Genomic DNA, 25727 nt, shown 5'->3' on the forward strand with positions numbered 1-25727 from the left:
AAAGGGTTCACGAGACCCTGTACAAATTTTCAACAAATTCCAGATACTGGAAGATATGGATGTCTCCCCTCATCCTCGTGCACGCGACAGAAGTAAGTCGCCTCGGACTGGGAAAAGTAGATCCCCAGTACTTCCACCATCAACATGAGTCATACCTCTTTCATTCAGTGGAATTGCAGAGGTCTGAAAAATAATTTCAATGAAGTACAATTACTGATACAGGACTTTCGACCGTCAGCGTTATGTCTTCAGGAGACATATATAAAAACTACAGACTCTTTTAATTTACGACAATATAGTGGTTATCACTGTTTCTCTCCTCAAGGTGATAAAGCAACAGGAGGTGCTTGTATTTGGGTAAGACAGGGTATTATCCATAGCTCTGTCCCTCTTAATACCAATCTTCAGGCTGTAGCGGTTCGTCTGACTTTACACATTGCGTTGACACTGTGTAGTTTGTATATCCCTCCTTCTTCCACTATTCAACAGTCTGATCTTCAAAACCTGTATGATCAACTTCCGAAGCCGTGTCTACTCATGGGCGATCTTAATGGACACAACCCGCTTTGGGGAAGTACCCATACAAATAATAAAGGTAAACTCCTTGAAGAATTCATTTCAGATAATAACCTATGTATATTTAACGACGATACAAGCACATATTTACATCCAGCTACGGGAACATATTCTTCCCTGGATTTGTCACTTGCTGACTCCATCTTGTATAATGAATTTGAATGGATGGTCCATGATGACCTATGTGGGAGTGATCACTTCCCCACCATTCTCAAAACAATCGGCCCTGGTGCTGATCCTCCTTTATCCAGAAGGAACTTTGCCAGGGCTGATTGGTCATTATATGAGACATTGTGTGCTGATCACTTAAAACATGATGTATTTGCGACCAGTGAAGATCCGATACAGTTGTTCTCCGATTTACTCAATGACATTGCTGACCAAACTATACCTAAGTCCTCTGCAGTTCCACATATTCGTAAGCCATGGTTTGATAATGAATGTAAACAGGCCAGAAAGAGCAGGAAGAAAGCTGAAAAATATTTTCGGCGACATCCTACTGTCCATAATTTAAATAAAGTTAAAATGTTAAATGCCAAGGCTCGACGTACGTTTAAACAGAATAAGCGTCAGTCTTGGAGGAAATATGTTTCTAAAATTAATTCACGCACACCTATGTCAAAGGTGTGGAACATGATTCAGAGAATAAAGGGCAAAGGTTCTAAATCTACTGTTCACCATCTGAAGGATGGTAATAATTTATTAACTGATAAAACTGACATTGCCAATAAACTTGGTGAAACTCTCGCCAAGCACTCATCTTCATCCAATTATGTCCATGAGTTTCAAAACTTTCAGAAACAACAGGAGAAGACCAGGTTACATTTTAACTCAGACAATGGTGAAGATTATAATGAATTATTTTCACTACATGAACTACATACCGCCCTTGAGCAAGCTCATGATACAGCAACAGGGGCAGACGATATCCACTATCAGCTCCTGAAGCATTTGCCCGAACCATGTTTGGAAACATTGCTAAATATTTTTGATTCAATATGGACTTCAGGGAATTTCCCAACTTCATGGCGTAATGCCATTGTCGTCCCCATTCCAAAACCCGGCCGGGATCATACTGATCCATCAAATTACAGACCAATCTCTTTAACGAGTTGTGTCTGTAAAACCATGGAACGAATGGTAAATAATAGACTGACATGGTATCTTGAAACCAATAACCTTATAACTAATATTCAATGTGGTTTCAGGAAAAACCGTAGTACCATTGATCATCTGGTACGACTAGAATCCTTTGTTAAAAATGCTATAGTAAATAAACAACATGCTGTATCAATTTTCTTTGATCTTGAGAAAGCTTATGATACCACCTGGAAGCATGGCATTTTGAAGGATTTACATGATTTTGGTTTGAGAGGTCGTTTGCCTCTTTTTATATCACAGTTTTTAAAAGACAGGCAATTTCAAGTCCGAGTGGGTTCAACCCTGTCTGACCATTATAATCAGGATCAGGGTGTGCCGCAAGGCAGTATTTTGTCTGTCACATTGTTTAGTATAAAGATAAATAGTTTATCAAAAGTTTTAAATGATTCAATTGATGGATCATTATTTGTGGATGATTTTAATATCTCTTGTCGCGGTGAAAATATGCACACTATTGAACGACAACTGCAGTTGTGTTTAAATAAAATAAATAAATGGTGTCTTGAAAATGGCTTTAAATTTTCTAAATCAAAAACTAATTGTCTACACTTTTGTAGGAAATATAAGCCTCATAAGGACCCAGAACTATTTTTAAATGGTATTCCCATTAAAGTTGTCAAGGAGGCCAAGTTCTTGGGTCTAATTTTCGACTCCCATTTGACTTTCCTTCCGCACATCAAATCCCTAAAAACTAAATGCCTGAAGGCACTCGATTTATTGAAAGTCGTTTCTAATTCAAAGTGGGGAGGGGACCAAACTACCCTCCTACACCTGTATAGATCACTTGTCCGCTCGAAGCTTGATTATGGCTCCATCGTATATGGTGGAGCCTGTAAAAGCAACTTAAAACTGTTAGATTCTATCCACCACCAAGGTCTGAGACTTTGTCTTGGGTCCTTTCGAACTTCTCCTGTTGACAGTCTCTACGTCGAGGCTGATGAGCCATCTCTTACACAACGCCGTATAAAATTAACTTTACAGTATATTACAAAACTTTATTCCAATGAGTCAAACCCTGCATATACCTGTGTCTTTAATCCACTCTATGAAGATCTGTATAACAAGAAGCCTTCTCTTGTTCCGCCTCTTGGTATAAGAGTGAAACCTTTCCTTTCTGCTGCTGGCATTGAGCTAGAACATATAGCTCCTTCCCGTTTTCTTTCTTCTCCGCCTTGGCAATTGGTTCGGCCACAAGTTGACCTAACATTAACTACATTTAAAAAATCAGAAACAAATGAATTACAGTATAAACAAGAATTTAGTCAATTAAGAAATAAATATAATACATACAAATCCTTATTTACAGATGGGTCCAAGGATGGTGGCGCGGTTGCTTGTGCCACTGTCATTGGGTCCAAAACAATCTCTTCCAGATTACCCAATGCCAGTTCAATTTTCACAGCAGAAGCAAACGCAATACTAACAGCTCTTAAATATATTAATAAACACCGTAAATATAAACAATATATCATCTTTTCAGATTCTCTTTCGTGTCTTCAGGCTATTAAAAATCTTTCTTGCAAACATCCACTTTTATTAGAAATTATTGAATTGTACAATGAACTTGCTACTGGCCAATGCGACATCGTCTTTTGTTGGTTACCAAGCCACGTTGGCATTTCCGGTAACACAATGGCTGATCTTGCTGCTAAGGCAGCACTCAACAAATCTGTGACACCACTTCTGATCCCATACTCTGATTACAAAGCTGCTATAAGATCTTATATCCGTGATCTGATGCAAAAGAAGTGGGACACTCAAGTAGGTATCAATAAATTACATGCAATAAAACCCTATATCGGTTACACTTACTTGGGTTGTCAGTCCAGATTTGAAGAGGTCATTATGCGACGATGTCGTATTGGCCACACTAGATATACGCATGAGTACCTATTAAAAGGTGAGGATCCTCCGTTTTGTATCCCTTTGTGATGAACGAATCACGGTCAAGCATGTCTTGCTTGACTGTGTTGATACTCCATCACAAGGGATATCTATTTCAAATCCCCAACTATGAAGGATCTTTTTACTAATATAAGTCCTCATTTAATTATTGCTTTTTTAAAAGAATTAAATTTGTTAACAGATTTGTAAATAGCTAAATATTTTATGATTGGAAGTTTGAATTAGTAACTGAGATTGTTAGTGGCTGTATCCTCGAGGGGGGTTAAAGTACTGTAAAATTATTGTCCTCCTGAGAGGGTACGTAAGTCCCAAAACATTCAAAGTAAATTTCAACTTTCCGTTTTTTAATCGTAGAATATTTGTAATTTTAACGTATGGCTAGATATGTCTTAATTGCTAACGGCTGAGGGGATGATATAAATCCAGCTAGGGCCCATGCAGGAAGCAAATGTACTGTAAGTCCCCATGGTCCCTAGTATGGTGATCTACCTTCAGTTGTTAGCGATCTATAGCCCATTTTAAGATTGTGTTGTCCCCTATGGTTAAAATGTTTTTTTGATTCAATTACTAGTTTTACATATATATATCTGTGATACTCTAGTTGTTTTACTGTCCTTCGATGACAGGTTTTATAATATATACATATTCCATTACAATGTAAAATGTTCTCGTCACGATATGGCTGAAATATTGCCGATGTGACGTTAAATATTAACTCACTCACTCACTGTTGGTGTAGAGAACAAAAAGTACTGGTACAAATACTGACCCTTGAGGAACACAGCAGGCCAGGGGTAATGGACTTGAGTTGTGATCACCTATGAAAACTGACTGATATCTGGGTGATTGATAAGATATAAACAGGCTTAAAGTTGTACCTCCTAGTTGCCTGCCATGGGCAAGCACTTGCAGCAACATGTCGTGATCGACAGTGTGAAATGCCGCTGATAAATCTAGGAGGACCAGGGCTCCAACATTACCTTTGTCAATGCCAGATCTGAGGATATCAACCACACTGAGGACTGTTGTCTCTGTACTGTGGTTAATTCTGTAAGCCGACTGGAATTCATTCAATAAAGTATTGGAGTCAAGATGAGACTTCATCCTGATGTTCACTGCTTGTTCTGTAATCTTGGAGATGAATGTGATGTTTGACACTGTCCTGCGGGGTCTAGGTTAGGTTTCTTTAGGAGTGGATGGATTACGACCCATGTCAGATTGTCTGCGAACACACTGGTAGCCAGAGAACAGTTCACCACAGCTGTGAATATGGGCAGTGGGACATCCGATATCTTCAGAAGAAAGGTTCTTGGTACCGGATCAACAGAGCAACTAGTCTTCTTTGACTGGTTGATTATTGCAGCTAACTCCGAATTCCAATGTAAGCAGAGATTCACAGTCAGGAGAAGAGGAAACATCAACAGAATTAACACCTGGAAAGCTGTCTCTGTTAGTTTGAATTTTACAGTCAAAGTACTCACTGACGAAATCCGCTAAGTCCTTCTATTTTGGTGTCTAGGTAACTGTGGATCCTGCTTTCTCCCCAAAATATAATCATGAAATAATCGAACATTGCCACCGATTTCATGCATTTTCTTCTGACAGAGGGCGGTGGGGTAGCCTAATAGTTAAAGCATTTGCTCGTTACGCCGAAAACCCGGGTTCGAATCCCCTCATGGATACAATGTGTGAAGCCCATTTCCGGTGTCCTCCGCCGTGATGTTGCTGGAATATTTGCTAAAAGCGGCGTAAAACCAACTCAGTCAGTCAGTCAGTCTTCTGACAGGATTCAGATTTCGCAGAACGCATAATCCTGTGGTGTTCATTACGGACACGCTTAAATACCAGCCGGTGTACCACTAGGCGACTCTTAAGCCATCTGTGTTCTGTAAGACGACACTGACGTTTGGACTGGCGAATCCGCTTGCCATACCAGTCCGTCTCTCTCCTCTGCTTAGTTGACCTCCAACAAACAAGACAAAGTGCCACACAACATCTCAGACAGTCCATTGGTGTCAGTTGGTGTGTGAACGAAGAGAGATGAACTTTTTTCAGCATCATCACGGCGGGGGACACCAGAAATGGGATTCACGCATTGTACCCATGCGGGGATTCGAACCCGGGTCTTCGGCGTGACAAGCCAATGCTTTATCCATTAGGGTACCCAACCGAGAGAAGGGGAGAGATGACAAGAAGAGGTAGACGTGTTGCTTAAATATTTAAAACAGCCAGACCATTTTCTCAAAAGGTTTTCATTATCCTCACTGAATATATACTTTTCAACATTATAATGAAGTTTTATAATTTTTAGGAGATGGTTAAAATTTAACGGTTTAAGCATGCATTAACAGTTATTGTATTTTTTCATGATAGTGCATAGGTTGTTGACAAAAATGCTTTCAGTTGGGTCACCCAGAAGAAATGAAGAGAGACTGATATCAATACTACGACTATATTCGTCCAGATGGTAAAACAGAATAACGTGAGTTTGACAATGAGATGGATTCTCCACAATTCCTATTTGCAACATTCATTTTGTATAATGCTTTGTATTTCAACTTAAGGCGAAACAGCACTTGCTGGGTCCTAACTTCAACCTAGAATGTGTGTCTGGGAATGACGTGAGTCGCACCAACGTCCCCGAAATCCGTGTGGCCTACCGCTATGACACACCGGTTGGGGAGCTGAGATCAATCTATACTGAAAGCCATTAAAAATGCAATTTGACATTCATACTTTCTTTACTCACACTTTTTTCAACATATATAAACCTAACTGGCAGATATGTTTTAAGTGAACATCTGTGAATAATTTCATCTGAAAATGTCCAGTCAACAACAACATCAGTGACGCAACAACGACATCACACAGAGGAGGGGTCACATGCAGTCAATATCGTGTGTGTCCACCGTTCCCTGCAAGACATGCTCGCAGTCTTTGGGGCATTGAAAGACACACATTTCTAAGGAACAGCTGTTGGATTGTCTGCAGCCTCTGATGGTCTGTGGTCTGATCATGACACCACCCCCTCCAAAACGATCATGTTCAAGGACACAGTTTGGCGCAAGTCTTTCTCCTTTACGTCGATAAATCTGTTGACGTCTATCTGCAAAGGATAAGTTAAACCTGGATTCATCTGAAAAAATGACATCTGGCCATGTCCTGCTGCCAAGATTGGCCCAATTTGCTGCCCATCGCTGTCTGGCAAGTCTGTGGCGATGCAATAAGGTTGGACCACGGTACGGGTGACGACACCGGGTGTTGAAGGCAGCAAGGCGTCCTTGCACCTTTTGGGCGCTGTCCCAATTGTCCTCCTTGCCTAATCATCGCAAGTGTGAAACTCGGATATTGCGGTTATGTCGAGCTGTTATCACAGGTGGTTGACGATCCGGTAACCCGAAAAAGTTGTCTGAGTCGACTTACTGAGGATGGATGCACATTAAAGTGCCTGGCAATCATCACATCTGAAGCACCTTGGCTGACCATACCGATAACCTGATTCCTTTGGTCTTGTGTCAAGTGTGGCATTTTGTCAAAGTGATTGAGTTCCAGAATTCCTTGTGCGTTTACAGGGCCTGGGTGCAGGTAATGCATGTGTACAACGTGTTTCATGAATGTGGTTGTGTTTACGAGAAATGTCAAAGGTTCAGTTTTAAGTATCAAAGTTCATGTGAGAGGAATGCTCTGGGACTCGAACTCGAAATGGGCCAGAATAACAGCCTTTTGTCCCGACATCCTCTGTATCGCAGAAAAACATCTTCACTGGAGGACTTTCGTAAGTTTCAGGACAACAAATACTAATTGCGTTTTTAATGGCTTTCAGTATATCTAGCCAGGCAAGGAGAACTCGGTCATCAGGTAAACACAACTGAACATGATCAAGGCCAATATGTCTATATAGTGTAAATAGTAAGTATATATTTTAAATGCACGAATGAATGAACAACTTTGAATGTTAGTGGCTTTATTTTCAAAGGGGATTGAAGCAGCGTGATATAATTGTCCTCTGGAGCAGGTATGTAAGTACCATGATATTGATGGTTAGGTGTTTTGGTGTTTTTCATTCTCCGTGGTTTTAGCAGTAACGTATTGTTTTAGTTTTAACTGTTTCGTTTCATATTCTACAACGCCGTGATGTTGCTGGAATATTGCTAAAAGCGGCGTAAAACCATACTCACTCACTCACATTCTACAAATCGCCAGTAGCCAGAGGGATGTTGTGAATCTAGGCGTTATGCCACACAGGTAATATAGGTTCAGTAAGCGCCCATATCCCTGGTGTGTGGCCGGACTTTGAACAATGACATTTACGTACTAGTTTACGTACTAGTTTTAGACCTATGTCTGTGATCATCTAGTTATTTCACTGTCCCTTTGTTGAAATGTTTTAGTTTGAAATCCATTGTTAAAAGCTATCGTAAACGTTTAAAACTTGATCAAGTCACAATATGGCTGAAATACTGCCGACGTGACTTACATTAAACTTACTCACTCGCTAATGGATCATTTTATCCTGGTAGTATGGCCTGCTTTATTATTGTATGCAGGTAGTAGTGAATGAGTGAGTGAATTTAAATCGATGGAGGGGAGACAATATAAATTTGTTTTTATTCTTGTCGTCTGCTAGATTCTATGTCATCTGAAAACCTAGAATTGGTTCATTGCCTAACTCTGGTACTCCCCAGTATGATGATACCCGTGCTTAAAACAGTTTAAAAATAACATTGAGGTGTTCAGTAAGATAAATACATTGTTCACTGGTCCCTCGGGGCCTATGGGTGATGTACACTCTACATATATTTGTGCTGAAGGCCTGTCCCCCTCGTAACCAGTGAACAACTGAAAATAAGGATCATATGTTTTAGTGATTGACAGAGTGCAATAGGTTATTATGTGGTTGTTCAAGTCAAAGAGTCGTAACCTAGCACATGCTATTTGCGTGTTATAGTGAGTGAGTGAGTTTAGTTTTACGCCGCACCCAGCAATATTCCAGCTATATGGCGGCTGTCTGTAAATAATCGAATCTGGACCATACAATCCAGTGATCAAGATCATCTATCTGCGCAATTGGAAACTGATGACTTGTGTCAACCAAGAAAGCGAGCCTGACCACCCGATCCCATTAGTCGGACCTTAATGCAGGTAGTAAACGTCTGCTGGACGATTGTACTGAAGTAGAAAAATTAAAACCAGAATGCACACCTTTAGTATATACGTTAAGTTGGACTTTAATGGAGGAGAGTGAATTACAATGATTCATGGGGCAACTTCCAGATTGTCCAAACGGCGTCGTTAACGTGAGTACCCACTTGATACCATTGGCATCAACTGGTAAGAGATCAGATCCTTTCCACACAGGTCAAACATTTCTTTGCATATGATAGAGAATGCATTCAACACACATCGTCTTCCCTGTACGACCCCTCAAAAATGCGTCGTGTGGAAACATATTTGACTATATGTACATTTTCTCCATCACAAGCCAGATTTAGGATGTTATCACCAGCATCATTCATAACTGTTAGATCTGCCCTGTGATCAACAAGTAAGAAGAAGATAGCTTCATATCCTTCACGTGCTGCAATCATTGCAGCCGTGCAGTCTTCCCCATCCCGACTGTTGATGTCCACAATGTTGTGTGTGAGGAGGTACTTGACTATCTCAACATTGTCTCCAGCACAGGCCGAATGAAGGATGTTTTTATTGTTATAACCAATTAGGGACAGATCAGCTTTCCAATTCACAAGTAGGTCAAACACGTCGTTGCGTCCGTTTATTGCTGCATGCAACACTGGCGTCAAGCCCCTATTATCTCGACTGTCGATGTCCACAATTTCATGTGTCAGGAGGTACTTGATTATCCCCAAATTTTCCCATTCACAGGCAAAATGAAGGATGGTTTCATTGTCACTACTCACTTGTGACAGATCTACTCCTGCTTCAACAAGAACGTCAAACACATTCTTATACCTGGTTGCATGCATTACTGGTGTCCAACCGTCCTTATTTCGACTGTCGATGTCCACAATGTCATGCTTCAGGAGGTACTTGATTATCTCAACATTACCCCCTTCACAGGCCAAGTGAAGGATGGTTTCTTTGTCGTCACCCACTTGTGACAGATCTGCTCCTTTATCAACAATGAAGTCAAACACATCCTTATGTCCATATCTGGCTGCATGCATAACAGGTGTCCAAAAATTCCCATCTCGACTGTCAATGTCCACAATGTCATGCTGCAGGAGGTATTTGACTATTGCAACATTACCCCCTCCACAGGCCGCGTGAAGGATGGTTACTTTGTCTTGACGCACTAGTGACAGATCTGCTCCTTCGTCAACAAGGACGTCAAACACATCCTTATGTCCATATGTGGCTGCACATATGATTGGTGTCATACCTTTCCACTCTTGACAGTCGATGTTCACAATGTCATGTTTCAGGAGGTACTTGATTATCTCAACATTACCCCCTTTACAGGCAGCGTAAAGGGTGTTCATTTTGTAGTCATCAACTAGTGACAGATCTGCTCCTACTTCAACAAGAACGTCAAACACACCCTTATGTCCAGACATGGCTGCATGCATGACTGGGGTCCAACCTCTCATATCTTGTTTGTCAATGCCCACGGTGACATGCTTCAGGAGGTACTTGATTATCTCAACATTACCCCCATCACAGGCCATGTGAAGGATGGTTTCTTTGTGGACACCCACTGGTGACAGATCTGCTCCTTTACCAATAAGGACGTTAAACACAGCCTCATGTCCACCCTTGGCTGCATGCATGACCGGTGTCCAACCTCCTAAATCTAGTTTGTCAATGCCCACAATGTCTTGTGTCAGGAGGTACTTGATTATCTCAACATTACCCCCGTCACAGGCCACGTGAAGGATGGTTTCTTTTTCGTCACCCACTAGTAACAGATCTGCTCTTGCTTCCACAAGTAAGTCAAACACAGTTTTGCTTTTGTATAATGCTGCTTTCATTACTGGTGTCCACTCGTCCTTATCCCGACTGTTGATGCCCACAATTTTCTGTAAGAGGACATACTTGACAATGTCAACATTTCCCCCAATACAAGCTAAATGAAGAATGTTCATGTCTCCATCATCCAGTAAAGACAGGTTGGCACCTTCCCGGACAAGTAGGTCAAACACTTTTTCATGTCCCCCCTTTGCAGCATGCATCACTGGTGTCATGTTGTTCTTCCCCACTGAGTTGATATTCGCCTGGCCATCAGACAAAATGTTCTTGACTCGAGCCACATCTCCAACCTTGCAGGCCTCGAGGAGAGTAGTGTTCAACTCAGTATACGCTTGTGTCTGATTCGGTTTCTCTGAAGGATATAATTATCAGACAGTACATAAAATGAAATATCATAGAAAAGTTGTGGTGTTTGTGTGAAAATGAATGTATTTACATGTTCAACATCTAAATTACAGTTAAATCCCGATGTATATAGTTTTCTTCAATTGCTAATACGTCGTGTTTGAAATGAAATGGAAAGACTTGAGCATTTGTTGACGATGTTGTTTGCCCTTGTTTGCCACTTAGTGTCATCCCTATCTGACAGTAAATTTTGAACACTGACGTCATCGGGTTCTCAGCGCATAGAGCAATTCAGAGGTCACAATATCATTAAATGACACTAAATATAACGTGCGATGGTTTTACTTGGTGCCTCGGTGGTATTTGCGCACAGGTGAAGAGATATGAGTCAGATTCTAAATACCTCTAAGAATTATCTAGTATTCCCACAACTGAAAATTACCTCGGGAATAAGTATCACCTATTCCTGCAAAGCACAATTTCGTTACATATTTGTACCAACTAAAGAGAAAGTCCATCAGATAAATCTCCCTGTGGTTTTAATCACACAGCAGAATATGTTCTTCATTAAGACTGCAATAGATCTAAAACACCAAGTTCTTTTAACTTTTGACTTTTATGAAAAGACTGGAACCATGTATGTGATATATCAATAAGTCACTAAAGGAGTTTCCCATGTGATAACAAACACGTGTCTCAAGTAGAATTCTTTGTGCTGAACGGAAAAAGAAATACTTCAATAGGTTGACGTCATAAGTTTCCATTATCACTAAAATGATATTTGATATACTATGTCATTTATGCATTTCTTTCCAAAGGAACATGTAAACATAGTGCTGTTAGAGATGCTCTGTTGATTCTCCATTTACAGACCGTGCTTGTTTCAGTGGAGTTAAATGATAGGTCAGTTTTAACAGAAAACGTTGTGTTCTCTTCCTAAAACAATTTGACAAACACAAATCCAATCAATCCATGTGCCATTAATACAATTTGCTTCATCGAGGAAACATACGTGTGAAGCATTAAATATCATTTCCTTTGTGTTCAAACTTATAAATGAGTGAATGAACGAACGAATCAAAACCAATATCAGAAAGGAAAACAATAGGACTTAAACATTTTTATCATATCTGTTTATTGTGTACCACTTGAGGAACAAAGCCTACACAGTTGTGTCCAGCTGAAACGATATGCAATACACGTTAGAATTTGACTTTATCACAGTTCTCTTAAAGGAACCAATGAAACGAAATGCTCAAACCACAGAAGACGTTTCTAAAGTGTTTTCACAGAAATAAGGAGCGATTAGGAATGTGTGTTTAGTCAACATTTCCTTCGTTTGTGGTGAGAAAAATTGGTACAACATAGACAGGCGCAAACAGTCGAGTACAGGTATTCCAGAGTGCATAGTGAGTTGTATTATCACCTGTAATGTGATCCTTACAGATATCACTAAACGATTCTTTAGCCATGCAGTGCGTCAATCGCCTTGCAAACAAATTGTCCAACACACATTCTCATCAGATGATATAAACATACAGGCTTCGTGAGTCTCAGCAATGTAATTAATGTCCATTACTTCAGGCATTCCTCTCTCATAAGATGGACACACTGTGACGTATAATACTGTCCAAAGCGGTATTAAACCCGCTCAACAAACTCTCACTCACTATTTGGATGATATACTGCAGTATATTCCATCCTGAGCAAAATGTATTCCGTTAATAATCATATTCGTCTTTCCACCTGAACCGAGGTCGCATGCCTTGACTGCAAATGCAAAACCGTGCAGCTAGATTAATCACTAGAATCAGACGTTAGGACCATATAAGCCTAGTTCAATGCGATATAACTGGTTACGGATTTGACAAAGAATTGTGTTCAAGATCCTCGTCATCGTGTTCAAGTCCCTGCATGATCTAGCTCCACCCTACATTAGTGAGCTTATCTCCCATTACATCCCCAGGTGGGCTCACGAAATGTGGAGATACCACCTACAAGAAGAAAGACCTATGGTGACAGATCTTTTTCCAAAGCAGGAGCCATACTGTGGAACAATCCCCAAAACAAAATCCAGGACATATGCGAACTCGACCAGTTTAGGCAAACGCTAACAGCACAGCTTTTTGGCAGTGCCTTTGCCTGAGCGCCTCTGCGCAATTTGTTGGAACAGGCGCTATATAAATATCAACTTTATTAATTACACGAGACAAACACTCTCAGTCAAGGTAAGGGTGTCATCTGCAGGGTGATTCCCGCTGCTAAAGTAAGAATGAGTATGACACCAATCTGCTATCCCAACAACATCACAAGCGTTATTCATGAAACACTATTAAGTAGTGAACTGTGGTCATACCACGTGAATCTATCAGTCACACATGCAAAGTCTAGTCAGGAAAACGGGATCATTGAGTACAATTAGATTTATTTTTAAATAGACATTGTGTGACTGGTTGTAAGTTGTGAATGAATGAGTTGAGATGCCGACGATCGATTTTAGCAAATCGGATTTCACATGCTGCACATTTACCTTTCACACATTCAGTTTTGCCAGTTCGAGTCTCCAGACACCTCATGTTTGGACAAGTAGTCAACTGACAGGAGCCAGCTCGGACCTAAAACAGCAGCAAGTAGGACACATGTCTTGATCTTATTAAAAAATCCATATCTTTATATCTCAAGCCAATATGTGTACACATTCTACTACAGATGCTTGTGATATCATTATGCTTTTTATGTGGATACTAACAATAGGCACAGAGGAGCACCAAAATTTGTCACCTGGGTGTCATACTGTGTTGTGTCCCTGGGCAAGGCACTTCGTCCACATTGCACTCAGTCCACCCAGCTGTTCAAAATGGGTACCTGAGAAGTACGGACCTATACGGTCATGCGAAGCGCTTAGTAGCTACTTTGGAAGTACGATTCCGTCAGGGATATAATGTAACGCCAGGGAGCAGCATCGTGTTGGATTCTAGGCGCACACAATTAGCATTATCATTATTATTCCACAATAGATGCGCCATGTCCACCCACGAGTGCATGCTCAACCTGGCATGTTTGAAGTTCCCATCTGTCACATGAAAAAGGCTCGTTCCCGCTCCGCTGCTGATAATCCTGGCATTGTGATATCTGCCTTTCACAGGTTACCCACTGGCAATTTCAGTCGACTGCAAGTTACATTGTTACGACACAACATGCATGTGCGATTCAGCAAAATCATGATGTTCATGATATTCCACTTACACCAGTGTAAGGGATACCTGCCGTGTACTACGTTCGTAACAATGAAAACACTTTTACCATATATATGCTGTTTTGGGTGCTTTTTCTGTGCGTCATATAATTTAGGACCCATGAAAAGGGGAGAGCTGTCGGACAGCTGGTTTGCTAGGCTGAATGATCAGACAGATTACAAGATTCATACGGATCAGCAATATAGATGCCATTTGCAAAGGAATACTTGTTATGTGAAGGACGCGTGTGTAGGAGACAGAGGACTGGATGTGGGACACCTGTTTGAAACCGTAGGTCAGATCCACTCTGTCTGATATTTTGCTGTCAGCCGGGCCTGTCAAATGGGAAATGAATTACTTCCGGTCACTGCCTTCAGTTCCTACTTGCTGATGACATGGAGAAGCTTCTCGTGGTGGGTGTAAAAATCAGTGCTGAGATTTAGCAGTACTAGGGGACTCAATTTACCGGGCTCAGATCATATAATATCCTCTGTTTTGGCAGGGCACTCGGCTGACTGTTACGTGTGAAGAAGTGGGAGAGGTGTGACGGCAAATGGAAATTATATTATACACGTCTTCGTGTTTGGAAAATCACGTGTAAAGTTGATAATACAGATACATTATGGGGCACACCTTTTCCACAGTTGACGTCTAGGTCTCCTATGTGCCATTATTTGATATGTCCATAGGCGGACCCAGAAGGGGGTGCAGGGATACCCACCCCACTCCCCCCTTTTGTGCTGAAAGTTTGTTAATTGACCATTGAAACTAGTGTGAAAATGAAGTGTGCACACCTCCTTTTCTCAATAGTGTGCACCCCACCCCCCAACCCCCAAAAAGCTGTATCCGCCCCTGATGTTATTTATATTAGGTGGTCGAACAACAGATGTAGCATATAAATTTTGTTTTAAGGGGTCTTGGAACAACTACAAACTAGTCATGTAGGACAGGCAGATTTTACATCACAAATTGCTATGACAGAGTACGATAATTCCAATTCTGTTTTCAAATGCGCAAGTTCTGTCATTGAAAAACTGATGTAGCATAAAATTACGTTTTAGGTCTTGCCACTTGACTCTCAGTCTGACTGTGGGTGACAGCTTCCTGGGACAGAATGGAATGTTTCCAATTGATGTAAGCGAATGTTAACCTTCACATGAAAGTCTCCTTCCTTTTGCATATGCGTAGAGATAATGACAGCCACAATGAGGAAAGGCAAAGTTCAACACAAACAACACAGAGCAACTTACATTTGCTAGGTCCTTTCCTCCAACGAAGTGCTGTGTCTCATTCGCAATAGTATCATGGTCCATTTCTGATAGTTGACAAGTGAGAGTCGGAATAGTGTATACAAGAGCTCGACAGAAGCCGATTTGTATACATTTGTTTTGGCATAACTTGATGCCTATGTTCTTGAAGACTACCGAACTGTAGGTAGACGTAGCTGGCAGTTGACAAGTAGCCACATCGAAAGTGAGGCACGCTATTAAAATTAGGAACATATTCCCAAGAGTGACAAAACACCACTTAGTCATGTTGCTGTTTTTACAGTTGTCTTAGCTAACAACTGAAAACATGTTCCATGCGGTAGAACAGGAAGAAATGAAATGTTGCAAAAACAATTGAATATGCAGCCTTTTCCAGTGTATGAAATAAGCCACAATTCCAGCCACACATCAGGGCTGGTAACTACAAAGGTTACCAGCCAAAAATGGATTTAACCAGACCAAATATGGTGAATTTACTCAGATGTATGGAACATCTAACAATTTACCAAACCATCGGACTGGCTAGCTGTAAATTTAGACCATCCGTCAGAAATGTAGCCCGTCTCGGTCGGTCGGACGAGCCTTACTTCTTACACTGCCTTTCACGATATCGTCCTTTTATATATATTTTAACCGTCAGTGTTCTCATGATTGACTGTTCATGAAACTATTTTTGTTAACAACTGAAAATATCTCTTCCACATTCCATTTCCAAAAAGCGAAATGCCAAACAGTTGCGATATCGCCATTTAGATATATATATATATATAACGGTCTGCTATGGGTTCTGCTTGTTATCAGACAAGCAATTTTATCTCGCGTGGGGATATCGAGTATTTCACCATAAAAATAGCATAAAAAGCAAACAAACACATTCTCTGATTTTGCATTAAGATACAAGAGTTATTGTACACTGTGAATAAAAATAATTATTCAGATACTGATGTGTGTGGACTGCTAATGATAAACAGATACAAAACTCAGAAAAAAATTCAAGCTAAATATATGCATGTGAATGAGTGCATGCGTGCGCGTTTGTGGGTGTATGATGAATTTCGATGTAACCTACACATGCATAATCTACGCACTGTTATCGTCAGGGAATATTAGTGGCCAATGTTGTTTAATGGCATCATTTCCTCTTTTACTGGTCTCTGTGTGGGAACACATTTTACAATCACATCAGGTGCTCCAACACATAGGAAGATACTGCTGGCATCATCCCGTTAGTATCTCATTGGGCCCTTTTGAAACACCTGGCATTCCTGGTATTATCATGTCAACCATTTCTTTTGAGGAGAGATGTCTTGATTATCTCAATATTTCATCTTTCACAAATACAGAAGTACTCATATGCAGAATGTCCATATTGCCGTAGCATAGATCAACTTCATTTTAAAGTCTGTCAAGCAAATCTTTATATTAAGCATTTCTGCCTTGTTTTCGAATAGTACATTGCTCATCATCTAATACTTGAATACGTGGCACGTTTTATGGATAATATCTTCTTTTTATTCTTTAAACGGGATTATAGGCATTTAGAATTTGGACGAACATGGATGCATGACACGTTTATTGTGGAAAACAACTTCTTTTTATCCTTTATACGGGATTATACGTCGTGCCTTCCAGAACATCATACTGAAAGTTCTGCACCTAACATAGCACTCAGGTAAAACATTTCTCGGTGTCCCTCCTTTGTTGTGTATTCCACGTGTTCTGCTGTGGTGTTTCACAAATCACCAGTCTCATTACAATCCTTGTTGATATTCCGATACGACACTGATCCGTGTTCATTGAGTTCTCCAGAAAGCTAATCAGCCTCGAGACCTCTCCATTCGCAGTATCCATTAACGAAGTCTTTATGCCTGAATGTGGTATTTCGGTATCTGGAAATCCATTTCTATTGACTTACTTTTCATTATACATTATTTGATAGAATGTATTTTTCTGTATCTCGAAAAAGGCGTCTTGTTGATTTCCTTTCCAAATATTCTCGGTACTATATTGTTATTCACCGTGTCGTACTTCATCGCCTTGGCATCTTCACCAAAAATGAAGTGTTATTGCTATGCTAGTCAATATTTGTGCTGCCTTTATCTTCTAGTATTATTAAACTAAAATAAAACTTAATATCAAACATGGACATGCATTGATAGTTGTGTCCTAAATTGTGAAAGGTAAAACAATGCAAGAGAAATACTTACAGCAATTAGTCCACAGTAACCTTTGACTTGGAACAAATTGCAACAGAAATGTTTTCACCACATTGTAGGAGCGTCCATTGTTCACTCAGTGCCTGTTTTGAGCAATATTGTGAGATAATCTTCATCTTAAGTGATAGTTATGGGGATTTTTTAATACAAACTAAACATTATTAAACTAATACATGAATACATAAACCAATCGCATTCCCTGGCATATAAAATGATTTATGAACGGTAGGTTCATGACCGTTGATCAATGGTCGGTTTGGACAGTCTGTTTTCTGCTACCTTTGGGAGTTCGTAGTGTTGAGCATTTAGGTGGTCTTTTCCTTCATTTTGTTCCTATTGTTGTTAAACATTCAAATGGAAGGGTTCGTATTTTTGGAGCATTTAGATGGAACTGTTTAAAAATTGGTTGAAAATGCATATATTCAATATGGCCGCCAAATATCAATAATTTATTATATATCTGCTCTCAGAAGACACATATGAATGATTTAGTTTTGAAACTGGGACTTTTGGGGGCAAGGATTCATGTGAAATATATTGTAACATGACTTGCATAATAATTCATTCAAAAAATTCCAAAATGGCCGGCAAAAATCACATGATTTTATGGCATTAAAACATGACATGTGCGTCATATCAAATTCGCAAACAGTGTACGTAGACTCTACCATGATTCTAGGGTATATTCCAAAAGACTTGGTGTGAAGTTAATTTCAAAATACCAAATATGAACTTTAGATTGTTAAGAAATAAGCTCTTTAGGCTATACACTACTGCCTAAAAGTTCATTCCCTTTACACGCGTCCGTAACGCGTGACGCAACCCGTGTGAGTCTCTCATGTGGAACCCGTTGGCCACGCGTTGCACACGGATGTGAGTCGCGTTGGTCACTCGTGTGCAACCCGTGACCCACGCATTTCGGAGGGAACAAACTTTTGACCAAAGGAGGACCCATGTTAAGCTAAAATTGGAGGTCGAAACTTCAATTTGTAATTACGGGATGAAGTCTCTTTAGATGTGATCTTGCAGGAAAATAACAGTGGTGTGATCAATCAGACCCATCTTAAACATATGACCATATGTTTCTACATTTTGTGACATTGTGTTCTTGTCATTGAAAGGTTTATTTAAATTCACATGACTGCTTATGCATGATATTCGCCGGTGTACAGGTATTGTTTTTATTGGATCTTAATTACTTTATGATGGCTTCGGTCATTTTGTGTCACCTTCATGGTCGTGCTGCTGGGAAGAGCTGCATTTAATCAGGGATAATCTACAGCAGGGATAGGTCACTCGCTTTCTTTCTCTAATAATTGTTGTAATTAGGTTGTGCCTCGTCATGCTCCAACGCACACAGTGACTTGGTTCGTTCCCAGCGCAACTTCGGTTGCGTTTACCAGTACTTTAGCCAGTTTTTTATGTCAGTCGGAAACTATCGGCATACTTTTGCAGGCATAAGATAAATTGTCAATATGATTTATGCATGATTCCTTAAATATCTACACAGATGTGTACAGTGCTATCATGATATATGTTTGAATTTATCTGTTATGCAATTAAAACGTCTCACTATGTTTCAATGCTTTTCTGTTTATATTGAATGCTTATGCTTTCCCCTTGCCTTTTCCTCTCAATTGCTAAATTATCTTCCACATACATCCAGGCTACCCCTCCCCGGATATTTGAAAGAAAACAAAACTTTCGCTAGAAAACATGTGTTAACATCGGCTGTCATTTTTTTAAAATATCTACTTTGAGACGTTTTTTACATTGGTAATTTAGCCTTCAGTTATCTTTCTGCAAGTGCGGAATGGCATGGACACTGACAGAATGTTAATGGACACTTTCACCTCTCAAATACAGAAAGTGAGTGAGTGAGTTAATATTTAACGTCACATCGGCAATATCCCAGCCATATCGTGACGAAAACAATTTATACGATACAAAGTGAAAATAATCTGTCGACTATGGACAGTAAAAATACTAGAGAATCACAGCTATGAATATAAAACTAGCGAGCAAAGCTAAAACATTCCAATTAAAGAAGACAATGCAGTATAAAAGACGGGCTATAGATCGCCAACAACTGAAGGTAGATCACCATACTAGGAACCATGCGGACTACTATACTAATACTGACACTAATGACAATTACTAGACTTAAAATGAAGTTAATGGAGTTAATACTTGTACAAAGCCCATAACATGTGCCCACTGTAGTGAGACTACTCATGTCACAGAAGACTGCACCAGTGACCTTAAAAAGTGTACAAATTGTTCAGGAAATCATTCTTCTTTCTCCAAAGACTGTCCAATCTGGAGGAAACAAATGGCAATCAATAAAATTAAATTCAACCAGGACATCAGTTTTGCTGATGCCAAAAAACTTGTGGACTCTGCAGCACCGACTGAATCATATGCATCAGTCGTCAGAACACATTCTGAAAACATGTCAAAAGTAACCACCTCGTCGATACATTGCCAAACAGATTTGACATGGGTTAAAACTACTAATGCTCAGTTTGTTGCACCTGAACAGTCTACTCAGACCTCGACCTCTTCTATCAACACTCACTCACTCACTAAAGGTCCATCAGAGCCCTGCAGTCAGATTTCATCTGTATCCGGAGAACAATCTTTGTCTCAGTCAACTCAAAAGTCTCAAGCAAAAACAAGCTCGAAGAATACTGTTCAAAGTAAAACCGACTCAAGAACAGAATCTTCAAAAAAGAGTGGAAGACCCCCGAAGGGTTCAGATAATCCAGTCAAATTGTACAATAAATATGGATCGCTTGAGGACATGGAAGTGTTAGAAAACTTCCATCCCAGGGAACATAGCTTGTCGCCCTCGAAAAAGGTGAGGGGTAGATCCCCTATTAACCCACCCAAAAGATAGTTTGTTCTACCAACATCGTGCAGTGGAACTGTAGAGGACTGCGAACTAATTTGCATGAAATTCAGCTATTAATCCAAGATATAACACCATCGGTATTTTGTCTGCAGGAAACATACCTGAAACTGACAGACAATTTTACCTTACGTCAGTTTAAAGCCTATCATTGTTTTTCTCCTCCAGGTGATCGAGCCAGTGGAGGATCTTCTATCCTTGTGCGACAAGATATTATTCACAGCCCTGTTACACTCAAAACTAATCTTCAAACTGTAGCAATACGGCTCACTCTGGGTGTTGCTTTTACTTTATGTTCTCTATATATCCCCCCTTCGTCAGCACTTCAACAGGCTGATCTTCAGTCTCTCTATGATCAACTACCGAAGCCCTGTATTATCATGGGCGACTTCAATGGCCACAACCCACTCTGGGGCAGTAATAACACCAATACTAAAGGTAAAATACTGGAAGATTTTATCTCCAATAATGACCTATGTATATACAATGATGATTCAAGCACTTACCTGCATCCTGCAACCGGAACCTATTCTTCTCTAGATCTGTCTCTTGCAGACTCTGACCTCCTAAATGAATTTGGTTGGTCTGTCCATAGTGACCTCTGTGGAAGTGACCACTTCCCAACTATTCTTTCAGAAATAACTCCATCTGATTCTCCATCATATACACGATGGCATTTTTCGAAGGCTGACTGGCCTTTATTTCAAACTATATTTAAATCGAAATTACGACCTGAATGCTTCAGTGACGTACCTGATCCCATTCAGATTTTTGCTGACGTTTTAAAGGAAATAGCTGATAAGTGTATACCGAAATCCTCTACAACTCCACACGTACGGAAACCATGGTTTAATACAGACTGTAGACAAGCCAGAAAAGCGAGGAAAAAGGCAGAGCGTTATTTCCGCCATCATCCAACTGTCCATAACTTAAATAAATTTAAAATACTCAATGCAAAGGCGCGTCGTACCTTTAAACAAAACAAACGACAATCTTGGAGAAATTATGTCTCCAAAATCAATTCGCGCACGCCAATGTCTCAGGTTTGGAACATGGTTCAGCGAATAAAAGGCAAAGGTTCAAATTCAGCTGTACACCATCTTAAAGATGGTGTTAACTTGATAACTGATAAATCTGACATTGCAAATAAAATTGGAGAAACCCTTGCCAAAAATTCATCATCGGCAAATTATGTCCCTGAGTTTCAGAGATATCAGAAACAAAAGGAAAAGACCAAACTTAATTTCGAATCAAATAAGATTATAATGAAGTGTTTTCATTACATGAGCTACATACTGCTCTTGAGCAAGCTCATGACACTGCAGCGGGTGATGATAATATACATTACCAGCTATTGAAACACTTACCGGAACCATGTCTGATGACAATTTTAGATATATTTGACAAAATATGGACGTCTGGGGAATTTCCTCCTTCATGGCGTAATGCCATTGTAGTCCCAATACCAAAACCTGGTAAGGATCATACAGATCCGTCTAATTACAGACCGATCTCTCTAACTAGCTGTGTTTGTAAAACCATTGAACGTATGGTGAATAATAGATTAACTTGGTATCTTGAAACCAATAACCTTATTACCAATATTCAATGTGGTTTCAGGAAAAATCGTAGTACCATTGATCATTTGGTACGCTAGGAATCCTTTGTTAAGAATGCTATAGTAAGTAAACAACATGCTGTATCAATTTTCTTTGATCTTGAGAAAGCTTATGATACGACCTGGAAGCATGGCATTTTGAAGGATTTACATGACTTTTGTTTTGAGAGGCCGTTTGCCTCTTTTTATATCACGGTTTTGAAAGACAGACAATTTCAAGTCCGAGTGGGTTCAACCCTGTCTGATCATTACATTCAGGATCAGGGTGTCCCTCAAGGCAGTATTTTGTCTGTCACTTTATTTAGTATCAAGATTAACAGTTTATCCAAGGTTTTAAACGATTCCATTGATGGATCACTTTTTGTGGATGATTTTAACATTTCTTGTCGTGGTAAAAATATGCATACTATTGAACGGCAATTACAGTTGTGTTTAAATAAAATAAATAAATGGTGTCTTGAAAACGGCTTTAAGTTTTCCAAGTCCAAAACTAATTGTCTACACTTTTGTAGAAAATATAAGCCCCATCAGGATCCAGAACTATCTTTAAATGGCACTCCCATCAAAGTTGTTAAGGAGGCCAAATTCTTGGGTCTAATTTTCGACTCCCATTTAACCTTTTTGCCGCATATTAAATCACTTAAAGCCAAATGCCTGAAGGCACTCGATTTGTTGAAAGTTGTATCCAACTAAAAGTGGGGAGGGGATCAAGCTACGCTCCTCCACCTATATCGATCATTGGTCCGCTCGAAACTTGATTTTGGCTCCATCGTATATGGTGGAGCCTGCAAAAGCAACCTAAAACTACTTGATTCTGTCCACCACCAAGGCTTAAGACTTTGTCTTGGGTCCTTTAGAACCTCTCCTATTGATAGTCTATATGTTGAAGCAGATGAGCCCTCTCTTACACAACGTCGTATAAAATTATCTTTACAATACATTTCTAAACTATATTCTAGCGAGTCTAACCCTGCATTTAACTGTGTTTTCAATCCCTATATAGGAGGATTTATACAACAAAAGCCTTCTCTTGTTCCGCCTCTTGGGCACAGAATTAAACCATTCCTGTCTGCTGCCGGCATTGAGCTGGAAAATATAGCTCCTTCCCGTCTTCTTTCTTCTCCTCCTTGGCAACTGGTGAGGCCTGAAGTTGACCTAACTCTGACAAAGTTTAAGAAATCTGAAACTAATGAATTACAATATAAACAAGAATATAATCAATTAAAAAATAAATATAATACTTACAAATCCCTATTTACAGATGGGTCCAAGGATGGTGGCGCGGTGGCATGTGCAACTGTCATTGGATCCCGAACAATTTCTTCTCGACTACCAAATAACAGCTCTATTTTCACAGCTGAAGCTAACGCCATATTAACAGCTCTTAAATATATTAAAAAATATCGTAAATATAAGCAATACATCATCTTTTCCGATTCTCTTTCTTGTCTTCAGGCTATTAACAACCTTTCTTGTAAACATCCACTTTTATTAGAAATTATTGAATTGTATAATGAGCTTGCTACTGGCCAATGCGACATCGTCCTCTGTTGGTTACCCAGCCACGTTGGCATTTCTGGGAATACAATGGCTGATCTTGCTGCAAAGGCAGCACTCAACAAATCTGTGACAACACTTCTGATCCCATGCTCTGATTACAAAGCAAACATTAGAACTTACATCCATGATCTGATGCAAAAGAAGTGGGACGCCCAGGTAGGTATCAATAAATTACATGCAATAAAACCTTACATTGGTTACACCTACTTGGGTTGTCAGTCCAGATTTGAAGAGGTCATCATACGACGATGTCGTATTGGCCATACAAGGTATACGCATGAGTACCTATTGAAAGGTGAGGATCCTCCGTTTTGTATCCCTTGTGATGAGAGAATCACGGTCAAGCATGTCCTGCCTGACTGTATTGAATATTCCATCACAAGGGATAACTATTTCAAATCACGAACGATGAAGGATCTTTTTAATAATATCAGTTCTCATTTAGTTATTGCATTTTTAAAAGAGTTAGATTTGTTGAATGAATTGTAAATAGATAAATATTTTAAAATTGGTAGTTTAGTTGAGCAGCTGAGATTGTTAGTGGCTGTATCCTCACAGGGGGTTGAAGCATTGTAAAATTATTGTCCTCCTGTGGGGGTACATAAGTCCTAAAACATTCAAGCTAAATTTAAACTTACCATTAGTTTTAATCGTAGAATATGTGTTCTTTTAACTTATGGCTAATTTGTCTAAACTTGCTAACGGCTGAAGGGATGGTATAAATCCAGCTAGGGTCCATGCAGGAAGCAAATGTACTGTAAGTCCCCATGGTCCCTAGTATGGTGATCTACCTTCAGTAGTTAGCAATCTACAGCCCGTTTTTATATTGTATTGTCATTTCTAGTTCCAATATTTTAGATTTAATTGCTAGTTTTAAATGGATATCTGTGATACACTAGTTGTTTTACTGTTCTTCGTCAACAGGTTTTTTAATTTCTAACTTTATTCATTTTTAATATAATTATAAAATGTTCTCGTCACAATATGGCTGAAATATTGCCGATGTGACGATAAATATTAACTCACTCAGTCACTCACTAAAATGAAGTGACAGAATAGGTGACTTTCCTTCAACATGTAGGTTTTCAGTTGTCACAACACTCAGCGAATGTAATCAGCTCTTGAAAATAAATCAGGCTCAATCGTAAAAAACACGATAGCAAAATAGGTGTCGGCAATGATAGATCTAATACAATTCCATGGGAAGTTATCACGTGTGATGGAGTTGTGACGTCAGACAAAGCGGTTTGTGTTGGAAACGTGGAAGGAGAAACATGTACTTAGCAGCAAAACAAACGTCACTTTGGAATTTTCCTTCGCAGGAACAGATAACTGTAATCACATTTAATGTTTTGGTTGTATATTTTTGACAACATCTCCAACTTTACCTGAGTAAAGGCATTACTTCCCAAACTCAGAATGGAACCCAGGGAATGGTCTCTAAAACGCAACCTGATCTCGGAGATGGTACGGTGTTCTCCATGTTTTCCATGCAACTCATGCTGCACGTGCTGTTCACAAGGACAAGAACAACTTCTTTAGGAATTATCCTCAGAAATTATCAGCTGAGTTACAAAACAAACATTGATCAAAGGATTAACCGATAACACGCTGAATGATTGATTAATTACTTTTATCTTGCACAGCGGATTTGTCAAAGGGTAGTGTTTATGTATGTAGATTTACTAATGTATACTGAATACACCCTGTCGTAAAGTGCCTGTGTACAAACAACGCCATTCCTTCTATAGATTAACAGCCAATACATTGAATGATTGTTCATTGTTGGCTAACTAATTTACTTTCAAAGAATGGCGGACATCATGCAATTAGTTGCCAGGTGTGCTATCTTGGGTGACCAATCAGATTCTACACCAATGTGAAAAACCTGAAACGAGCCATATCACCTTTTCGTATATTAGACTGTTAAAATACACATCACAT

General features: G+C 39.7%; 2 long non-coding RNA genes across 2 annotated transcripts in view; one reads left to right on the plus strand and one right to left on the minus strand.

The window, feature by feature from the left end:
* The window catches only part of LOC124263584, a 21967-nt gene extending 15631 nt beyond the window's left edge, over positions 1-6336 (plus strand). The window contains exon 3 of the long non-coding RNA XR_006894895.1: positions 6207-6336. This is a non-coding gene — a long non-coding RNA (uncharacterized LOC124263584). The remainder of the gene's footprint in view (positions 1-6206) is intronic.
* LOC124263583 overlaps positions 1-18665 on the minus strand; it is a 25152-nt gene extending 6487 nt beyond the window's left edge. Inside the window, exon 1 of the long non-coding RNA XR_006894894.1 lies at positions 18542-18665. This is a non-coding gene — a long non-coding RNA (uncharacterized LOC124263583). The remainder of the gene's footprint in view (positions 1-18541) is intronic.
* Positions 18666-25727: the final 7062 nt, after the last annotated feature.

Source organism: Haliotis rubra, unplaced genomic scaffold (assembly GCF_003918875.1).
Source record: "Haliotis rubra isolate DU_JTF1 unplaced genomic scaffold, ASM391887v1 Scf89, whole genome shotgun sequence".
NCBI lineage: Eukaryota > Metazoa > Mollusca > Gastropoda > Lepetellida > Haliotidae > Haliotis > Haliotis rubra.